The 21,781-nt window shown below is 44.8% G+C and overlaps 1 protein-coding gene across 1 annotated transcript in view; it reads left to right on the forward strand.

The window, feature by feature from the left end:
• n4bp3 (NEDD4 binding protein 3) overlaps positions 1 to 21,781 on the forward strand; it is a 46,474-nt gene that overhangs the window by 4,712 nt on the left and 19,981 nt on the right. The gene's annotated exons all lie outside the window — the stretch shown is intronic.

The raw sequence follows: 21,781 nt of genomic DNA on the forward strand, positions 1-21,781 counted from the left end.
TCAGGCCACTGGAAGAGCGCGCACACATTCATGAGCAGTGGAGCTGTGTTCTCCACAGCAATGGAGCTCCATTCTGTACTTTGAGGATGTCGTTTTTGTATCAGTGCCATCAAGTCATCACAGAAATGTTCTCACACACACTCATTCTAAAGCCCACTTGGAAGAGTAGAAGGAACTAACTCTCTATTAAAGCAACACTAGGTGAGAATTTATATTTTTGCTCCTGGACCTGCCCTTCATTTGCCAAGTGTAACTGTAAAACTGATTACACTCACTTGTCCAGCACTTTCCTGAAGTGGAGGTAGGAAGGTTGGAAGGGGACCTAGAGGGTGTGGTTTCCTACCCTCCCAGGAAAATTACATAGAGCAGTTCCTGCAGTGCTGAGCCCGGAGTAACAAAGACGCAGGCTCTGCTCTCCCAGCTACAACTTGGTGAATTAACCACATTTATTTGAAGCTGTTATTTTAAGATTAGAAATACTACCTAGTGTTACTTTAATGCAAGCATGTCTGAAGAAATGTTGGCTAGCTTTGGTCATACACTATAACAGATGTCTGCTTTGGCTAGCATTGTGCTGAGTGATGGCAGGAGGGGGGATGTCGTGCTGACTGATGGGAGGAGAGGGGGGGTGTCGTGCTGAGTGATGGGAGGAAGAGGAGGAGGAGGAGGAGGGGTGTCATACTCGGTGATGCTCTAGTTATAGTCTCCAAAACTCATAGTCATAGTCACTCATACTGAGTTGCGCCTCTCAGCAGCATTAAAGGAGCATTTGGAAAGGCTGTTATTTATATGAAAGCTGTCAGGAGCGTATTGGGAGGGTGCTCCCTCCCGGCACCCGTGCCAAACTGTGCTTCTGCCAGTGACCTGAATCCTTCCTTCTGTCAGGTCCTGTCAGCAGTGAGTGACTGAGTCAGGCCAGTTGGCTTCTTGTTCTGCAAGAGCTTTGCAACACACTCAGGCTACTACATGATCCGAATGATGGTAAAGCTTAGCAGTGCAATATTCTGCAGGGGGGAGTTGGTTAATAATTCAGCTCGGTTGAAGGAAACAGAATTAATGTGATATAAATAAAAAATTCCAGTAAGCGTCCTTATCTGGACACACACTTCATATACTCGCTCTCTTAAAGGGAACGTACTCTGCTTTTAACAAAAAAGAGCGGTTCTGGAGTCTTAAAGCAACAGGTAGGTTTTATTTTCAACTTAAAATTCCAGCTTAAAAATCATTGTGATACTTCACTGAGCTGTAATAGGGAGAATAGAGCCTCTATCGTTGCTACTCTGCAGAAACTGTACTATGTAACTTCTGGATTCGGGCAAGTCCACATAAACTATGCAAAAAAGCAGCACAAGATCAGAATGACGTGTTTTATCCCATTTTTCTTTTTAGACTCCAGATCCAAGTTAAAGCAACACTAGGTAAGATGTGGTATTTTAGAGTGAGTAGAAACTACAGAGGCTCTGTTCTCTCTCGTACAGCTCAGTGGAGCATCACAATGACTTTGAAATCTGGTCAAATTAGAACCCCCTTTAAAACAGCATGTGTTTTTTTTTTATTTAGTTTCAGAATAGTTACAAAGTCATACATGGTCAACTCATCTGAGGGACTGGCTTTATAAACTGGTTCATTCAGGGACTGCAGTAGTGCTGGGCAATTAGTATTATATTCAGAACTCCTAATTGACATAGTCTTGTCTATATCAGTTATACAGTGGAACCTCTACTAACGAATGCCTCTACTAACGAACTTTCCAAGATACGAACCAGGCATTTGAATATTTTTTTGCCTCCACCAACGAACCACGACTCTAGAAACGAACCCGAGCCTCCTCCGAGCCGGCAGCTGGAAATGGCCACTGACCCCAATCGGCGAGTCTCGCAGCGCTCACAGACTTGAGTGAGCTTTTAAGATTAGCAAATTGTAGCTTTAGCAATTTAGCAGACATCGAAATTCATGCTAAGTTACGCTGTATCTACGCTTCGTCTTCCCACATTCACCGCCTACTCTCTGTTATTCCACCCCCACCTCCCGTCATACAGCCAGTGCCTGTGTTCCTCCTCCAGCCAGTCGTCACGACTTCAAGGTAGCGATGTGTAACCACTTACAACTTTATTATTTCTTTTTTATTACTGTTACCACTGTGTGTTTTATTTTTAGTAACGCTACATGTATTTTTTACTAATCTGAGAGTGTTGTAAACATATATCAATGCAAAAAGGGTGACTTTCGGGGGGTTGGGGCTGGAACGCATTAATTGCTTTTCCATTATTTTACATGGGGAAAATTGACTCGAGAAACGAACTTTTCCACTTACGAACCGGGTCACGGAACGGATCAAGTTCGTAGGTAGAGGTTTCACTATATACATTTTCGTAAGTGTTTTATTCAATTCTGTTATGTTCCTACTGTGTGTTTATGTACTGCCCTTTAAAACCCCCAACCAAGCTGTAGTCACATGATTCTGCTGTCTGCCACATGGAGGAGAACCTAAACGCCGAGGCCGACCGAGCAACTTGCACCAAAAACACAGCATCTGTTGATTGGACATGTTGTGTTTTAACTTTAATGTAGACGACACTGAACAAAAACGAAATCAAATGTAAACATTGTAGAAAAATTGGTCACCAGATTTGTAAACATTCACAATCACACACCAAATATAAACAGTGCTCAAAAAACAAGAGAGGAACAAGCTCCCAGTAACATTACAAAAAAACATCCCAACTTTTCTACTGCAGCAGACTGGAGTCACTGAATAATGAGGGTCAAAAACACAAAAACAAAATAATCGTTCATTAATCGTAATCGTGGTAAAATGTAGAATTAATCGCAATATTGATTTGCGCTCATATCGCCCAGCACTAGACTGCAGTATGGTTTGATTCAGCATCTCGTGCAATATTTGACTTATATTAAATATTAATACTAATAAACAATAATTAATGTAGTCCTCTGAAGATTCCCTGAGACTGAGTGAACCGAGGTGGTAGAAAGGGACTGCAGTCTAGGTCATGTTTTGATTGTCAGAAAGTGACTGAGGCAGCTTTAACTGACACAGCTCTCTGTTTGGCCATCCCAAAATAGCCAGGGAGCCATTGTTTGCAGTAAGCCTTAGTGTTAAGGACGTTTAGTTCTGGGACCATTGTGTATTGAATTGGAAAGGCAAACCCACGTGTATTTTTGCTGCTGCCGTACCTTATACTGTTGAGAAGGAGGTGGTGACGACATGTTCTTGACCTTGACTGTTGTTTTTCTTATTTACCCGATAACAAGTCTTGGATGTAAATCAGGGTCATGTTGATATCTTTCCCGTACCATATCTGACGCATATAGTGTGGGCTCCAGGCTCTTCACTCAAAGCCTATATTATTTCCGGCACACCAATATTTCCCAGCTCAGTGTCGAGCAGGTGTTCACACTGTTGCTGTGAATTCCTTTGGTCAAAACACCACAAGGGTCAAACCCCACAGCAGCATTCCCCCAACGTCTAAACCGCTCTGTTCAGAACAACTGCTTTCAGTGTCTGTTCCTTTAAATGATAATGAGATCGTCGCTGTTCACCCCGACCCCGAGTGCACAGCAGTGAGGAACGAGGCGCAGAAACTCGTCTTTGGCTCTCACATAAACACGGGTCCAGCGCTGTGATTGGAGAGCCCTAGAACAGGGGGCGGGGCAACTCTAAAGTGTCTACACTCTACATAAGAAGCAACACAAGGTTAGAATATCTCGTTTTATCATTTTTTCCTAATTGGGCAGCCCATAATAAAAGGGATGTGTGCTCTTATTCTACATTGTGTGCATTGGTGGGGTCCAGATCCCTAAATTAATTTGGACATTCACTGACCTGGTGATTTTTCATAACATTTAAGCTGCATCCAGTATTGCCACGGGTGTTTAATCTCAGTAGAAAGGCATTACCCTGTGGCATTAGCATATGATTCAAAGTCACCGTGCCCACTGTCACTCGTCAGAATGAGGCGCATGAAGCACCTCAGCATTGGACTGTGGAGCTGATGTTGCACCGTCCCACAGCTTTGGGATGAGGTGGAGCAGTGTTTATGATTCAGAAGTAATCACCCAACAACGGTACCTGACCTCACTAATGTTTTCATCCTCAGAAATGTTCCTGTATCAATCTGGTGATTGGTTTATTAATCTCAGACATAATTTTTTATTCCTGATTCCATTTCACACATTTGACCAGGAAATGGCTGCCCCTGATTTGTTTTTATTATCTTTGTGAACACAATGCCTTTTTTTCTAGCCCACTTCCTCATAGTTTTGTGTCAGGTCTCCAAGCCCAGATCCACCGGGCTCTTTCAGAAAGGGAACTCTGTTCTTACAGGCCTGAGGCGCTGGTTATATCTGAGGAACTGTGATGGGTTTTTCTCTTCTGCCAGATTACCCCCGAGGTGCCAAGTATGTAAGTGTCTGGGGGGGGGGGTCTTGTTTTAGGAAGTGAGTCTGGACAGGAGAGTGAATCTGTCTGCAGACACATGGGTAAGGCAACAGGCCTGCACTCGTCTGCCCCACACCAACATGGAAACACCCACACCTGCTCTCCTTTCTCTTCTCTTTTCCACCTTCTACTTTATTCTGCCTTGAGTTCTCAATAAATGAAGACCTCCACTCACCCCTAATAAAGTCAATCAGCCAGAACACGTCTGATGTCCACGCTCCACTTCTGTCGTGATGTCTGGTGCACCATAAACATAGATGAACTCTGTAAGTGTAAGAGGACTCTAAAAGGATTGTCAAGCTGCCTGAGACATGAGGAGATTCCTGGAAGACGTCCTCTGGGTAAACAAGTTACTAGTATTCCTTGTTTTCATCATTACACAGTTCTAGAAACTGTAGTTCGAACCCTGGAGCTCTGCTGAGCTCGAGTTAGTTTCCTAGCTGCAAGCGCTTTATCTTGAAGAAGAATGCAAATGAAACTGATACAAGGCTGAGGATTTGCGCAGCATCAGTTGCAACCCTTGCCTCTGCTTTCCTACTGGAAATGCTGCAGTAGTGAGTCACTACAGTATCTGTACAGCTCTGTCGTATCCTAATTAAAGCTCACTGACCCCAATGACTCCTGCAGGCTGTAAACAGGGCTTCTCTGATAGCGCTGGTGAGGCCTGGGCCTCAGCCAGGACTTAAGTACTGTTGGGACTAGGCGCTGATCTGATAGCGCAGGCGTCTGAAGACATTTCTGAGGTGTGAGTGGTTCTTCTTGGCTCCTGCGGCCGTTGGCCTCACCACCGCACAATGACAAAATGAGACCAGGCCACTTTGGCCCTCATACTGAGAACAATGCTGGCTTTCTGTTTGCTTCACCTTCACGTATTTGAATGTCTTGTCATTTGATCCGGTAGGAAACACGCTCGTCTACCTGAGCGTGGGAGTCTCTGTGTGGTAGTCGGACAAACAAACTACAAGGAAACAAGGGCCTGATTAAGACCTTCTAACGTCCCGAGATGTTAGTCATGTGCCCTATTCACACAACTCTATAAAACATACACAGTACAGTTGAGTTTGTAGACGTCTGTTCATCTCGTATTCCCTCTGAAATCAAGGCATTAGTAAATACACGCATTGATCAAGGAATATAAGGCACCAAGATGGAGTTGTTAGAATTGAAGGAAATTTTATACTGGGACTGAATATAATGAATACACATCATCACTGTCCAGTTAAAAACATGTATCTCTATATTCTTATATAAAACACATGAACATCGATAGTGAGCCGACCGATTAATCGGCTGATTTTTGGCATTTTTTTATAAAATCGGCAGAAGCTGATATTTACACAATGCACACAGGCAATGCTGAGGGCAGCTCCGTCATTCTGGCTGTTAGAGCGCCCCTTGCGTCCATTTTGCCATCTTACAGACAGACATCATTGAGCACAAGTACAGGAGTACAAGCCTCCAACCTGTAGCTGCATGCCGTCTCATCAGAGAAAACGGTACGAATTATTTCCTCTTCTTCAGCTCTCACTATTTGTTACTGGCTGCTCTTTGTAACCTACACTCAATAATCTGCATCATAAACGACTGAGATGATTAGAGTGACCAGACGTCCTCTTTTACACGGACATGTCCTCTTTTTTAGACTTAAAAAAATGTCCGGGCGGAATTCCACAAACGTCCGGGATTTTGTTTTTCTAGAGCTTACATAGAACTTTGAGAAGTTTCGTTCACAAACTAGTCCCGCCCTCCCCTACTCCGATTGGTTCACTTGAGTGAGAAGGGGGCGTGGTGAAGTAGCCTAAAGTCTTCTGATTGGACGGTCTGACTGTAGAGCTACCGTTATTGGTCGATAACCTTCTCTGTAAACATTTAATTGGCCAGTCTGCACGTCAGTAGTCGTCCATCCCCCCACCCCAAGACGTGTCCTCTTTTTCACCGTCTCAGATCTGTTCACCCTAGAGTTGATAGTTGTAACCTAGAAACCCAGCGCTATTTATTCTCTTATTTCGCTCATTGGTCGGCGGCACCTATAAAAAAAAATCACTCATTGTTATATGCGTCAGTATATCTCCAGTACTACAGGTCCAAAGTCGACAGTCAATGTACCAAACTAAAGCTTAAACTCACTGATTTTTATTGATTTAATCATTTTATTTATAATCTCACTCCATAAATAAGTATTTTTGCTGTTATTGGAAATTGTTGTGAAAATATTAGTGACAGTACAGATTTTTCATGGCGCCATATTTGAGTCAGTGTGTACATATCATACACCAATCAAACGTTCAGACTCTCAGGAACAAACCCGGTGCTGCAGTAATTAGCGCCCCTCTAGAAACCATTCATGTGGAACCAGCAGTAAATCTTTCATAAATATATTAATGAAGTACAACTAACAATTTTATCTTAGATTTGAGAAGCACAGAAATGTACAAATACTGAAGAAAAGGTTTGTCCTACGACAACCCACTATAAAAAAAGAATTTGTTTTGCTTTGATCCAATGTGCAAAAAGTTATTTTATCGGTATCGGCTCCAAGGTGCTAATTATCAGTTATTGTATTGGCCCAAAAAATTATTAATAATTTGCATTAATAATTTGTACGCAGCTTTACTGTGTGGAAATTTCATAATGAACGGACCAATAGAAATTCACCAGAATAACTTTGAATAAAATCTTTTTACATTCACTTCCATTAAAAGTAAAGAAGGTTTAATTGGACAGTGACAATATGTAGATGAATAAAATGTTAAATTGAAAGGATTTGTTCATTGCGAAAAACTAAACAATTGAAAGTAGACTCATTGAACCGTTTGGGCGTCCTCTAGCCTGAATACAAGATGAGATGGGGCATCTGGTGTCACATTTTCCCACAGATGATACTGCACACTCATAGGTTGCAAAAGCTGGCATCCCAGATGGTCCCTTAAAGTGTCGAATGGTGATAAATCTGGTGACTACATGGCAAGAAACCTGGGAAACCCTTGCGGAGCATTAGCCGTCTGAAAAATACCATTTGGGAGCACTCCATGAGACACCCTTGTATCACTACTGGGGTGACAGACTGTTGTATGGGTTGGCTCCCCGTATCATCACTTCAGCAGATCCCCAGGGTCATCAAAAGCAGTTGTGGGCAGTGTGTCGCTCCACAGCATTAGCAGGATTGAATCTCTCACCCAGAGGCCTCTATACTCAAATCTGATTGTCATTTGATCCCAAACAGAACCTGTTTTTGTCATTGAAAAAGAAATAGTTCCAGCCCGTATCAGTCCAGGTTTTTCCTTAACGACAACGCTGCTCCTAACACCCTGTAACAGTTTGGTCACAATGGCTTAGATGGTGAGTCATTGGTTAAATCAAGTATCCTGCTTCTCTCTATCCACTGATTCACCCCCTCTCAAAGTCTCTGAACTGGGCAAAATGTCTTTGTGTGTTTCGCTGAGGTGTCTAGCAGTCAACGATCCCTCATCATGAAGCACACTGCATAAGAGTACCATCTGAGACACTTTTTATAGGGCAGAGGTTGTAAAAGCACTTGTGGCAAGACCCAGTGTCTAATCATAAAACACCTGTAATTTACATATTGGTTTGAGGCACACACACATATATATATATATATATATATATATATATATATATATATATATATATATATATATATATATATATATATATATATATATATGAGGCATAAAATATATATAATATTTTTTTATTATTGTTTATTTAATTCATTCTTTCATTGTCTGTAAGCGCTTATCCAGTTCAGGGTTGCGGTGGGTCCGGAGCCTACCTGGAATCATTGGGTGCAAGGCGGGAATACACCCTGGAGGGGGCGCCAGTCCTTCACAGGGCGACACACACTCACACCTATGGACACTTTTTTTGAGTCACCAATCCACCTACCAACATGTGTTTTTGGACTGTAGGAGGAAACCGGAGCACCCGGAGGAAACCCATGCACACAGGGAGAACGCATCACACTCCTCACAGACAGTCACCTGGAAGAAACCCACGCAGACACAGGGAGAACACACCACACTCCTCACAGACAGTCACCCGGAGGAAACCCACGTGGACACAGGGAGAACACACCACACTCCTCACAGACAGTCACCCGGAGGAAACCCACGCAGACACAGGGAGAACACACCACACTCCTCACAGACAGTCACCCGGAGGAAACCCACGCAGACACAGGGAGAACACACCACACTCCTCACAGACAGTCACCCGGAGGAAACCCACGCAGACACAGGGAGAACACACCACACTCCTCACAGACAGTCACCCGGAGGAAACCCACGCAGACACAGGGAGAACACACCACACTCCTCACAGACAGTCACCCGGAGGAAACCCACGCAGACACAGGGAGAACACACCACACTCCTCACAGACAGTCACCCGGAGGAAACCCACGCAGACACAGGGAGAACACACCACACTCCTCACAGACAGTCACCCGGAGGAAACCCACGCAGACACAGGGAGAACACACCACACTCCTCACAGACAGTCACCCGGAGGAAACCCACGCAGACACAGGGAGAACACACCACACTCCTCACAGACAGTCACCCGGAGGAAACCCACGCAGACACAGGGAGAACACACCAACTCCTCACAGACAGTCACCCGGAGGAAACCCACGCAGACACAGGGAGAACACACCACACTCCTCACAGACAGTCACCCGGAGGAAACCCACGCAGACACAGGGAGAACACACCACACTCCTCACAGACAGTCACCCGGAGGAAACCCACGCAGACACAGGGAGAACACACCACACTCCTCACAGACAGTCACCCGGAGGAAACCCACGCAGACACAGGGAGAACACACCACACTCCTCACAGACAGTCACCCGGAGGAAACCCACGCAGACACAGGGAGAACACACCACACTCCTCACAGACAGTCACCCGGAGGAAACCCACGCAGACACGGGGAGAACACACCACACTCCTCACAGACAGTCACCCGGAGGAAACCCACGCAGAGCGGGACTTGAACCCCCAGTCTCTGTTTGCCACAGAAACAGTCACTACACTTTCGTGAAGGCTGTGAGGATATCATTGCATTCAGGCACAAGAACCTTACTCTGATCCTGGGTCCTGAAGACGGATGATTAGTGATGATTTGCTGGGGGCTTTATATTTACATTTACAGCATTTAACAGACCCTCTTGTCCAGAGCGACTCACAGTAGTGCTTAGCGTTCAGACAGAGTGCGTATCCTAGCTAGTACAAATAGGTTGGGGTCCAAACTCCCTCTGAACTCAGACGCCTGTCAGAACAAGGGCCAGTGCTGACACCTGGAAAGAACAAAACGTAGTACGTGCAATACACAATAGTCAACTAGTCACTGCTCAAACCTAGAAGGAGAAACTAGTCAGAGCTCAACCTCAAAGGAAAGGAGTTAAGTGCAGCATAAACACAAAGCCAGTCTGTTTATACCTCTCTAACACATGTTTGTCATTGCATCACAAATGAGTCAGAGTTTAAATCATTAACCCCTTTCATATTAAAAAGCTCTTCCAGGCCTCCGCAGTGTAAACACTTTTAAACTTGGACGCCCATGGCTAATCCCATATCCTCCTGTTTTGTTACCGAACAAGGTGAACAGGTCCGACCACACCAGGGAGCAAGAATGGTCCGCTTTCTTCACAAAGGCTCAGAGAAGGAGAGATAAGCGTAACCAGAGACGCTCGTCCACTCAAGTAACTTTCCCAGGGACTTTTCCCGGGTGAGGCTCTACTGCAGCTCTGTGGGAATTAAGGGGCAGGGGATTGGTCAGTGGCTCATGTGGTCAGTTTCCAATAGTGTGGATAAGAACAGAACGGATGTAGCGGGGTGCTGGAAGCCAGGGAGTCAGAGGTGAAGTGTCCAAGAGACGCCACAGGCTTTTTCAGATGAAGGACTCATAGCTGAGGTCAAAGTCTGAGCTTGTTATAGCAGTTTAATTCAAACAGAGCTGAAAATACTGATGAGTTTTGATATGATACAGCTTTAAAGGGTGCTACTTTCAAAGTAGGGGTCAGTCTGGAGTTATTACTTTTTGTTTCAAATGTAATTATACCATTAACTTCATAGTTACACGGTTAACTATATTTACAGATATACATTTGATATACATATACAGTCTGTACTGATCCTGGGGGGAAATACTCAAGTCAAAGTAACTTCCCAAGAAGTTTGTATGACTCTTGCTTTTGGATCTAAAGATATAATATGTTAAGCCTCCAAAATCAGTGGTGTGACCCACTCAGAGTGACACCACAGCAAACCAGATGGAATTTCAACACTAAAAATACATTAGTAACTAAATATGAAGGATAAACTGTACCGGCTCTGTATTGTGTATGTAAAAGCATTAGGTTTCAGGAAAGTACAATCACATAAATACTGTATGTAAACACAATGTAGACTACTGTTCTTGCATCCCCCTCGTTTGCATTCATTCAGAAGCTCTCGTCCTTTAAGGTGGAATGATATATCTGAGTAAGAAGCTGGGTCTTGTTTGTACATGGCTGCTGATTAGCTTTTTCTTTTTTTTAAGCTTTTATTCACTGTTTGAATTCACAACAGAAACTCGTTTGTAACTCGAGCTGTTCAGATTTGTAACACTTTTAGTTTGTGTTTATTTTCATGCAAAGTTAGCAGTCTGAGTCAATTCCACCTTAAGTGCAAGAGAGGCAAGACTGAATTCCTGCAGATTCTCAGCCCGCAACGCACTGAGACTGAGCCGTTTTGGAGACTGAGCCGTCCTATTTACTGAGCCAGGGCTGCATACAAGCGACTGACCATCTTCAGAATCCCAACAGACCAGAGAGTTAGGAAAGGTTCTCTGAATTATATATATATATATATATATATATATATATATATATATATATATATATATAAAAATTGGATTAAAATTGCGAACATTGCCATTAAGTACATGTAGTTGAGTAAATTACAGTAGTTACTGTCCACCTCTGCTTTACACTTCACCTTTCTGTGTGTTTCAATCTGTAAGTGATTAAAAAAAAAAAGCAGTGGCAACATCTTTACGTTCAACAAAACACACAACAGAAGTATTTCATCAGATTCTTACTAAATCACGTCCACTTTGGCTTACCTACCAACCAGTTAATGCGTTTAGACTTGGAGTTCCTCCACTTGTTTCCGTGATCATTTGGTTAGATTAGATATTCTGATTATTTATTTATTTGTGTTTCTGTGACAGAACGTGCACAGCTCCTGAAATCTGATTAACTTTCTTTTTCAGCTTGCTGTGAAAGCTGAGAGAATGGACATTTATCTCCATGAGCCCCCGGGAAGCCCATTTGCAACTGAAAAGATTTAATACAGGAGGCTTGTTCTGTAGAACGTCTCAGAGCTGTATATCTCCACTTTAAGGAGTTGAACTCAGTTATCTGAAGGTGTATCCACTTTTGGATGTGTATTTGTATTAATGATGGTGTTAATGTTATCGTTAGAAACTGTACAGAGTACTGTTCATGTGTAAAGCTCTGCTTATCTCGGTGAGTTTGAGCAGATCACCTTCCACTCAAATTAATGATTACCTGCAGTGAAATGTGAAGAATGCCATTTTCTCATCACTTATCTGAGACTCTGCCCATAAAGAATGCAGCCCTCTCCACCTCGGGCCCCCAGCCTCAGTGAAATAGAGAGATAGAGGGTAAGAGACAAGCTCACAGGAGGGGGCAGGGCATTTCTAAAGTCATAGTATTTCATAGATTTGGTATTTGTGCTTCTGATCTTCCCTAGAGTTGCAGAGAGTAAATCACTTTTTCAACATTGTCCTGAAATCAAGGGGGTGGAAGGGGTTGGTTTTCTACCCTTCTCCAAATCTTACATAGTGCTGTTTCTGCACTGCTGAGCCCTGAACATCAACAACAGAGGCTCTATTCTCCTATTACAGCTCAGTGAAACATCACAATAATATCTAGTGTTGCTTTAAGAGGCAGAGATGTGAAGTGAGCAGCAGTAAAGCAAGATTGATATGAGGTGCACTTCTGCACTCAGTTTGTAGAGCGCCCCACATTTATGTTTACTGGGTCTGGTCAGGGATGCTTGTGATGTTGTTCGTGGGGAGCTTGGGCAGGGTCTCTCTGTGATTGGTCCGAGGAATAGACAGAACTCACTTCTGCCTAAAGTAGAGAAGCTCTCACTTTGTTGCCTCTCACCAAATCACGGTTAGAATTATCCTGAAGCACCGTCACTGTTTCACCTTCTTTCGTATGCGCATTGGGCCTGTGCTGACTCCATGTTGTTGCCGAGATTCAGGGCTGATGGAGATTAACGTAGTTTACCCCCAGTGTTTAAATCTCGGATTAGCGCAGATGGAGTGGAGATGTGAAATAGACTCTGTGTGACACGGCTGGTGATGATCAGAGCAGATGTGATAAGTGTGGATTTCTGTTTAGGTCCGGATTAATTAGGTCCATGAACATAATACACTTCATGATACAGTGTTTCTTCTACTTCTCCTTTACTTTTCCCATCTGCCGTTTTAGTTGCTAAGTCTACTTTCGTTACTTAGTGTCACTTTTAAGTTTTAGTTAATGAGTTCAGGCTTAGGTTAAAGACTAGTGAGAATTAGATGTAGATTTAGATTTATATCACTGAGTGTGGGCTTAGGGTTAGGTTTAAGTTTCTATGGTTAGGTTTAGATCAACATTACTGAGTTTAAGATTAGGGTTAGGTGTAAGGTTAGGATTAGACCTACTCTTAGATCTGTATTACTGAGCATTTGTGTTATGAGGTTAGGGAAACTTACAGGATTTGTTGCTGAGGTTAAGGTTGCATTCAGGGTCTATGGAGGTTCTCACAAGTCTAGTGTGTGTGAGAGAGCCTGTTAAACAGCGCCGGTTCCCTTCAGGTCCAGGCCATGCTGTGTAGCGCTTTAGCTGTATTGAGGTTTAACACTCTCAGGGTGGACTTTCCACAAGTTCTCCACGGCCTAATCAGTATTAAACACACACATACACACACCCTTATGCTTGCCTTCTTTTGATCTGAACTGATGTTCACAGAGCATTTAAGATCAGCCCTCTGCTATATTTCTGCTGACATTAGTCATAAAGTTGTTTTCTGGGTCAGCGCTTGGGACCCCCCTCCTCTACACTGCGCTTTCGGCCCACGGTGAAGGAATGAGGGATTCCATATCAGTTGAAAGGAGATAAAAATGAATGTATTCAGACGAAGTTTCCTTTTAACTTTAAACTGAAGCTGGGTCTTTGTGCTTCAGTGTTGATTGGGGTGATCATGGGCAGCTGCACCTGAGCCTAAGGGCACCATACTCAATGCCAAGCCTTGGAGAGAGGTGTGTACAACTCCACAGTGGTTTTTTTCAGTGGAGTAATCACGCTGCATCCACTAACTTTGGGATGTACAAATCTATGTTTACATTAATAGCTGATTTTCATGTAGTTTTAGTCCTTGTCTTTAAACATTACACATACATTTTAGACATTTCATTATTGTTATAGTCCCTTAGATTAAAAATACAACTAAATAAAAATAGGCTAAACCTTTAAAGGTATTCCTATCAACAAACAATAGATGACACATTAACAGAAATGTGTTCAGTGTTCATCGTCTGCGCAGTAGCTCTTGAGCAGGGAAAGGGCAAATGTAAATGCGCTTGTTGCCCTGGCAACAGCAAACATTCATTCATTCATTCATTCATTATCTGTAAGCGCTTATCCAATTCAGGGTCGCGGTGGGTCCAGAGCCTACCTGGAATCATTGGGCGCAAGGCGGGAATACACACATTCACTCACACCTACGGACACTTTTTGAGTCGCCACACACCAACGTGTGTTTTTGGACTGTGGGAGGAAACCGGAGCACCCGGAGGAAACCCACACAGACACAGGGAGAACACACCACACTCCTCACAGACAGTCACCCGGAGGAAACCCACGCAGACACAGGGAGAACACACCACACTCCTCACAGACAGTCACCCGGAGGAAACCCACGCAGACACAGGGAGAACACACCACACTCCTCACAGACAGTCACCCGGAGGAAACCCACGCAGACACAGGGAGAACACACCACACTCCTCACAGACAGTCACCCGGAGGAAACCCACGCAGACACAGGGAGAACACACCACACTCCTCACAGACAGTCACCCGGAGGAAACCCACGCAGACACAGGGAGAACACACCACACTCCTCACAGACAGTCACCCGGAGCAGGAATCGAACCCACAACCTCCAGGCCCCTGGAGCTGTGTGACTGCGACACGACCTAACAGCAAACATACAGCACCTTTTTCTGTTTTTATTTCTTAGTGATTTTTTGTTTTAACTCAGAAAAAAATTATAATTTATCAGCTTTTCATTTTTATCGTTCAGGTTTATTCATTGACGAAAAACGTCATCACAGTTGTCGTCTTCAAATTATTATTATTTTTTTAAGTTCTTGTCCAGAAGAAACTATGTTTCACTCGTCTGGTGAAACATAGGTCACCACTGAATATTTTTCAGCATAGTCTTCATTAATGAAGTTAACACTGGTATGAACTGGGAACATCAATACCTCACCTCACTAAGGGTAACAATGTCCCCACATCCCTCTAATAAAGGCTTCCCAGAAAAGTAAAAGCTGTAGTTTGGAGAGAACCGACTCCTTATTAACACTGCCCTGATGTCAGCGGAAGCGCTGGGTGAGCGTGTGTCTGTAGAGCACATGCTGAAGGACATCTCTGTGTGTTTTTGTCTTATCTGTGTTTTGGGTTCAGTGTTGGAGATGGAGGTGCAACAAAAGCGTTCAGTGTTGAGTGTCAGCCCCACATTGTTAGCATTAAATGCTCGGTGCGTGGTATCGCCATCATGAACATCTCTTGCTGTGGGACCTGACCAGCATGAAACTCCAGTAGGTCACAAGCACTTCCGTTAAAAGGGGATCGTCCGTGAAAACATGAGTGGGGTCAGCTGATGATGATGGCTGATTAGATCTGGATCCAACTCGTGGACTCCTACTCATCCCAGAGGTAATGGATGGAGGTTCAGCCATTCCACTGCTCCACAGCCCACACATAGGAGTGTGTGAGTGACTGGGTGAGTGTGTGAAACTGTCCACTGGTGTGAGTGTGACTGGGTGAGTGTGTGAAACTGTCCACTGGTGTGAGTGTGACTGGGTGAGTGTGTGAAACTGTCCACAGGTGTGAGTGACTGGGTGAGTGTGTGAAACTGTCCACAGGTGTCAGTGTGTGAGTGACTGGGTGAGTGTGTGAAACTGTCCACAGGTGTGAGTGACTGGCTGAGTGGGTGAGTGTGTGAAACTGTCCACAGGTGTGAGTGACTGGCTGAGTGTGTGAGTGTGTGACACTGTCCACAGGTGTGACTGTGTGAGTGACTGGGTGAGTGTGTGAAATTGTCTTCATGTGTGAGTGTGTGAGTGACTGGGTGAGTGTGTGAAACTGTCCACAGGTGTGAGTGACTGGGTGAGTGTGTGAAACTGTCCACAGGTGTGAGTGACTGGGTGAGTGTGTGAAACTGTCCACAGGTGTGAGTGACTGGGTGAGTGTGTGAAACTGTCCACAGGTGTGAGTGACTGGGTGAGTGTGTGAAACTGTCCACAGGTGTGAGTGACTGGGTGAGTGTGTGAAACTGTCCACAGGTGTGAGTGACTGGGTGAGTGTGTGAAACTGTCCACTGTTATGAATGACTGGGTGAGTGTGTGTGAGTGACTGGGCAAGTATTTGAAACAGCACAGGTGTGAGTGTTTTAGTGAATGAATGAGGGTGGGAAACTCTCCACAGTTGGGAGTGATTGGATGAGTGAGTGTGTGACTGGGTGAAATGCTTACAGATGAATGAATGAATATTTTAAAGCTATTTCTTTTAATAAATATGTTTTAAAAACAGTCAGAAGTCTCATTTTCACTTTGAACTGTAAGTGAACCCTTGCTGCCTGCAGGGGGACGTCTGTGGGGGACTTTGACCTCTCTGTGTCCAGCCGTCTTTGTTTTATTAGTGGCTCCACACCTTAAGAGCAGAATGGCCCCTGTGTGCAGGAGAGTGGAGAGTGAAAGACTTGCCTGTGTGGAGGTTCTGAGGGACCCCCAGTGTTCAGAACAGCCCACCAGTGTGAGGGAACAGTGGAGCCACAGCCTCGGGACTAATGACCCCAGACCCCTGGGTAATTTATGCTGTCTCACTGAGAATGATATTCTGATCACTCACTCTGTGGTCAGGCTATGAATCGCTCACTGTGTGCTGCTCATTAAATGACCATGCTGTAAACACGGCTGGCGGTCCTCCCCTTCTCATAAAATGCAAGGGTCAGTCTCAATGTTATGTGTTCACATAATCTCACCCTCTGCTGTAATTTGTGACTCTGTGAGTTGGTCACTGACCGTACAGTTCTGCGATATCAGGCTGTGGTCCATCTGTTGCTCTGCAATCTTTGGTAGTCTGATTTTACCCCCTCCTTTAATGGTCAGGACCCCACAGAGCAGGTGTGATGTGGTGGTGGATCATTCCCAGCGCTGCAGTGACACTGACGTGGTGGTGGTGTGTTAGTGTGTGTTTGTAGGAGTGGACAAAGTTAACATAATCCGCTGTGGAGCTGGAATTACTCAGGCTCAGCTGAATTCGAATTTCAGCCACTTCACGTATATTTTATGTAATGCAACGCAGACGTCCAGCACCAACTCTCCGTCTAAAATCTCCAAGCTGAAATCACAAGAAGTGTAGGTGTAATGTAGTGGAAAAGCACCAATAATGAGGCAGAACTTGAGCCTGGGGAGCCTCTGAGCTGGAGCTGTTTAACCTTGTGATTAGTAACCTGTTTATCGTGATTAGACTGGTCTGTGCGTAACGTGGACCCTGAGGCGAAAGGCTTTGTACTCATTGGCCTGTGCCTCCATGCTGCTCTGGGGAATGTTTAGCAGAGATCTGGCTTTGAAAGTATTTTTGGCCCCAAACACGTCCATGACATCAAGCTGTCGTTTGAAGCTTCATTGGCTCGGGAAGCTTTGGTATTGCAGCGTCTGCATTCCTACGCAGCAGCGAGGAACCCTGTCTGCAAATGAGCCTAAATCCATACTCCTGTAAAAGCACTGTTACTGTGGTAAATAATGACTGCAGTGAAACGGAAAAAAAGAAGTACCCTCTGCTCAAACAGCAGGAGTAGAATTACAAAATTAGCAGCTCCAAAAACGACTGAAGTATCCAGAAACTTCTGTAACCTTTCTTCAGAAATAACGGCTATTTGTTTTGCTGAAGGAAATGCGTCTAGTCCACTAGATGTTTAATGGGATCAGGTAATGGTTCTGGAATGTGGGTTTGAGTCCCGCTCCTGATGACTGTCTGTGAGGAGAGTGGTGTGTTCTCCCTGTGTCTGCGTGGGTTTCCTCCGGGTGACTGTCTGTGAGGAGTGTGGTGTGTTCTCCCTGTGTCTGCGTGGGTTTCCTCCGGGTGACTGTCTGTGAGGAGTGTGGTGTGTTCTCCCTGTGTCTGCGTGGGTTTCCTCCGGGTGACTGTCTGTGAGGAGTGTGGTGTGTTCTCCCTGTGTCTGCGTGGGTTTCCTCCGGGTGACTGTCTGTGAGGAGTGTGGTGTGTTCTCCCTGTGTCTGCGTGGGTTTCCTCCGGGTGACTGTGAGGAGTGTGGTGTGTTCTCCCTGTGTCTGTGTGGGTTTCCTCCGGGTGACTGTCTGTGAGGGTGTGGTGTGTTCTCCCTGTGTCTGCGTGGGTTTCCTCCGGGTGACTGTCTGTGAGGGTGTGGTGTGTTCTCCCTGTGTCTGCGTGGGTTTCCTCCAGGTGTGGTGTGTTCTCCCTGTGTCTGCGTGGGTTTCCTCCGGGTGACTGTCTGTGAGGAGTGTGGTGTGTTCTCCCTGTGTCTGCGTGGGTTTCCTCCGGGTGCTCCGGTTTCCTCCCACGGTCCAAAAACAAACGTTGAAAGGTGGATTCAAAAGTGTCTATAGGTGTGAGTGAATGTGTGTGTGTCACACTGTGAAAGACTGGCGCTCCCTCCAGGGGGTGTCCCCACCATTTTGAAGTTTTGTTTAGACTGCTTTGTCCAACATTTTTTTTCGCAATGTATTTTGGACAGGTTCTGCTTCTGAAATGGGGATCATGGTCAACTTGTTCCCTTGCTGCTCTGAGGGTTCATCTAACACACTTCAGTTCATACAGTACTGGAAAAGCCCTTAAGATGGCCTCCAAGGGGAAGTGGTGAGGTGAACTGGGTGAGAGTACACATGAACTCCAGAGAAACTCTGGAGATGTCCCAAAGTTGTCCTTTCACACAATCAGCTCACAGCGGGAGATTCTGTGTCAGGGTCGTTCTCTTTGCAGGAAATGCTCCGCATGCTTTAGGCACAGGGCGGTGCCTTTGCAAATTGTGCAGGAGAAACTCTGGGACATCAGCGTGAATAGTCCAGGTAATGTTTAGGACGGATATTGCGGCTGTTTACGTTCACTAGCGGTAAACTCCGGAACATTTCGGCGTTACCGTACATGTGTGACAGTGGCTTTGTCACTGTGAGTCAATAAGAATATCGGGCGGGGGGGTGTTCCGGTTTTACTGAGCCAATAGAAATATGGGGAGGCGTTCCTGACTGTAGGTGCCTTCCTCTTACTCTGAGCCATTCGAGAAAAAAAAAGAAGGCTGGGGCAGATACGTTATGCTAGCTTGTTAATGTAACAACATTTTTCTAGTATTGCAGTAAACGGTATTAACCCTTACACCGCCCCAGGTCTAGTTACGAATTGTACCTGAATGTTATAAACAGGTTTTAAACCTGTTCCTCAGTAATGTTAGTAATTGTAGTAATTTATTTGTTTTTATTTTACGACCATTGTGTCATTGCTATAATCACTGATGTATTATAAATTGTTGTTTTTGAACACTTGCTTCTGTAATATTACCATATCATTACCCATTTTATTACTGTCATAAAGTAAAACGCCACCCACGCTGTGGAGGATCAGGAGCGTCACGGCTGAGCTTCAGGAACTCTGCCTAAGAAACAGGCCTCAAGGAAGGAGTTTATTATCGTCTAGAGCCCAGACCAGGACGTGAGGGGGGTATTATTAGGAGAATATGACTCCAGTTGGCTGAGAACCAAGAGGTTGATGGCAAGACTTAACTTGTTACTGAAGTATGTTTGGAATTTGATTGCCTTTGTGCAGCAAAGAGGTTTCGGTCTGAGTTTTTTTGTTGTTGTTGACGGGAGGGGGACTTGCACTGAAAAGCCCACTTCTTCCCGTGGTCTCTGGGTCCCATCCTCTCCTCGGGTCACCGTGAGGAGCATGGTGTGTTCTTCCTGTGTCTGTGTGGGTTTCCTCCAGGTGCTCTGTGTTGAAAACACACAAACATGTTGGATGGAGTGTGTGTCAGATGCCCAGTGACTGACTGGTGCTCTGTCCAGAGTGTGTTCCTGCCCTGTGCCCAGTGATTCCAGGTGGGGGGGACACCCATTGTGACCCTGATCAGGATGAAGCAGTTACAGAAGGTGAATGAATTAATAAGTTGTGCTAGTGTCCTAACAAAAGTTGGACGTAATACGAGATTAAAAACAGTGTCATCTTTAAGGACAGGTATGGTTTCACTGTATGAACCCTCCACGTAGCTGTAAGCTCATGTTTCCATGCTTTTATGTTGTAGCTGCTTTCTAAATTGATACACTCAATGGGCAAATGTTGGTGGACATCCCGTTGAGCAACACACACCCCACTCCGGCTCATCCCAGTATCTCTGAATGAGCTCCACTGCCCCAGAGCCCACTGCTGGAGTGAGGTTAATACCCCTCTAGCCCCGGTTCAAGGCTCATTAGGTACAGTTCATCTGTGGCTGTTGCGGAGCACTCCGTTCTAACAGACTTCTGTAATTGTAAGTGGTGTCTACAGACTTTTGGACACAGTGTAGGTTGTGTTTACACCACATTCAACCACCAAAGAGCTTAACATCCCAGGGTCTGTTACAGAAAGCTGGATTTCTCCCTTGCCCTGAAACTTAATCCTGAAGTCAAGTTTCACCAATAGGACAGGAGTGTGTATTTTCGGAGGCTAGACAAACTCACTGGGGACTCCTCCTGCTGTAATTTGTGATCTCTGTCACTGATAGTTTCATGCAGTGTGCACATGAGGTTACACAGAGGGAGGAACACGTGTTTCTCTTTTATTTCAATAAAGTATTTGTGAAAATGAGACAATTTTAAAGGTAAAATGGAGGGTTTCCTCAAAACCTGAGCTCTCACGCTTTACCCAATGACCCTTATTTACATATGGAGCACTTTTGAGAAGAAGCCACTTCAGGTGTTCAACAAGAGCCCTGCTTTTCCTTGGAAACAGGGCAGCCTTTAATTATAGCTTTTCTACACACTGAGGGGTGTGTGTGTGTGTGTGTATGTGTGTGTGTGTGTGTGTGTGTTAATCTTATTCATTTCCCGCCCATAATAGTAATTGAGTGTAAAAAAGAAAACATGTTTTTATTACATTTGTTTTTGCACAGCGAAATTGTACCTCTGCATTTAACTTTCTCTCTTGCACGCATGTACACACACACACACACACAAGCTCCACATCCTTTCAGACCCCCAGTGTTGAATTCTCCCAGTGGAAGAAGAGATGAACACGGAGCTGTGGATGTGTTCAGGTCTGAATTTAGAGTGGAGCTCTGCTTTATTCTTTCTCTCTCTCTCTCTCTCTCTCTCTCTCTCTCTCTCTCAGGTGAAAGCTGTAGGTGCTGCGTGTCTGATGAGGGCGGTGTTGGTGGTCTAGCCGGTCTGGTGCAGTTGTTAGATGTCCTGTTGTTTTCTGTCTCTCTTCATGCATTATTTTAACTGTAAAAAGACTATGTTCAGGGTAATTCTGGAGCGTTTCTATTGGTCGATACATCATGTAATATTAACCACAGCGTAAACGACGGCTGCTGTGTTCAAACGATGTAGGAAATCCAAAATGGAGACGTGTGTGTGTGTGTGTGAGTGAAGTGGGTTGTCTGTGTTGTAAATCAGGTCCTCTGTCTGTTCTGGACAGTTGTAGATAACCTTTGGACGTGTGGTTTCTGAGAGATTTGTGGCTGCTCTTTAAAAGCTCCTCCTCCTCCTCTGTGTGATCTGAGATCTCCAGGAGCTGTGTTTGAGCCTCACACACATTCCTCAACCTTCACACACCATTTCCAGAAGGTGGGGACCTTAAGGTCAGCTCTCCTGTCCGCGCCAGTGAGAACGTCGGATAAAAGCCTGCTGTAGATTTATAAATGCTTTTAACAGATTAAACCTAAAGCCTTAAATGAAGGGCATGGGCAGGGAGTGTGTCCCTCTGCCCTCTACTCTTCTGAG

This window comes from Hoplias malabaricus, chromosome 4 (assembly GCF_029633855.1).
Source record: "Hoplias malabaricus isolate fHopMal1 chromosome 4, fHopMal1.hap1, whole genome shotgun sequence".
Taxonomy (NCBI): Eukaryota; Metazoa; Chordata; class Actinopteri; order Characiformes; family Erythrinidae; genus Hoplias; species Hoplias malabaricus.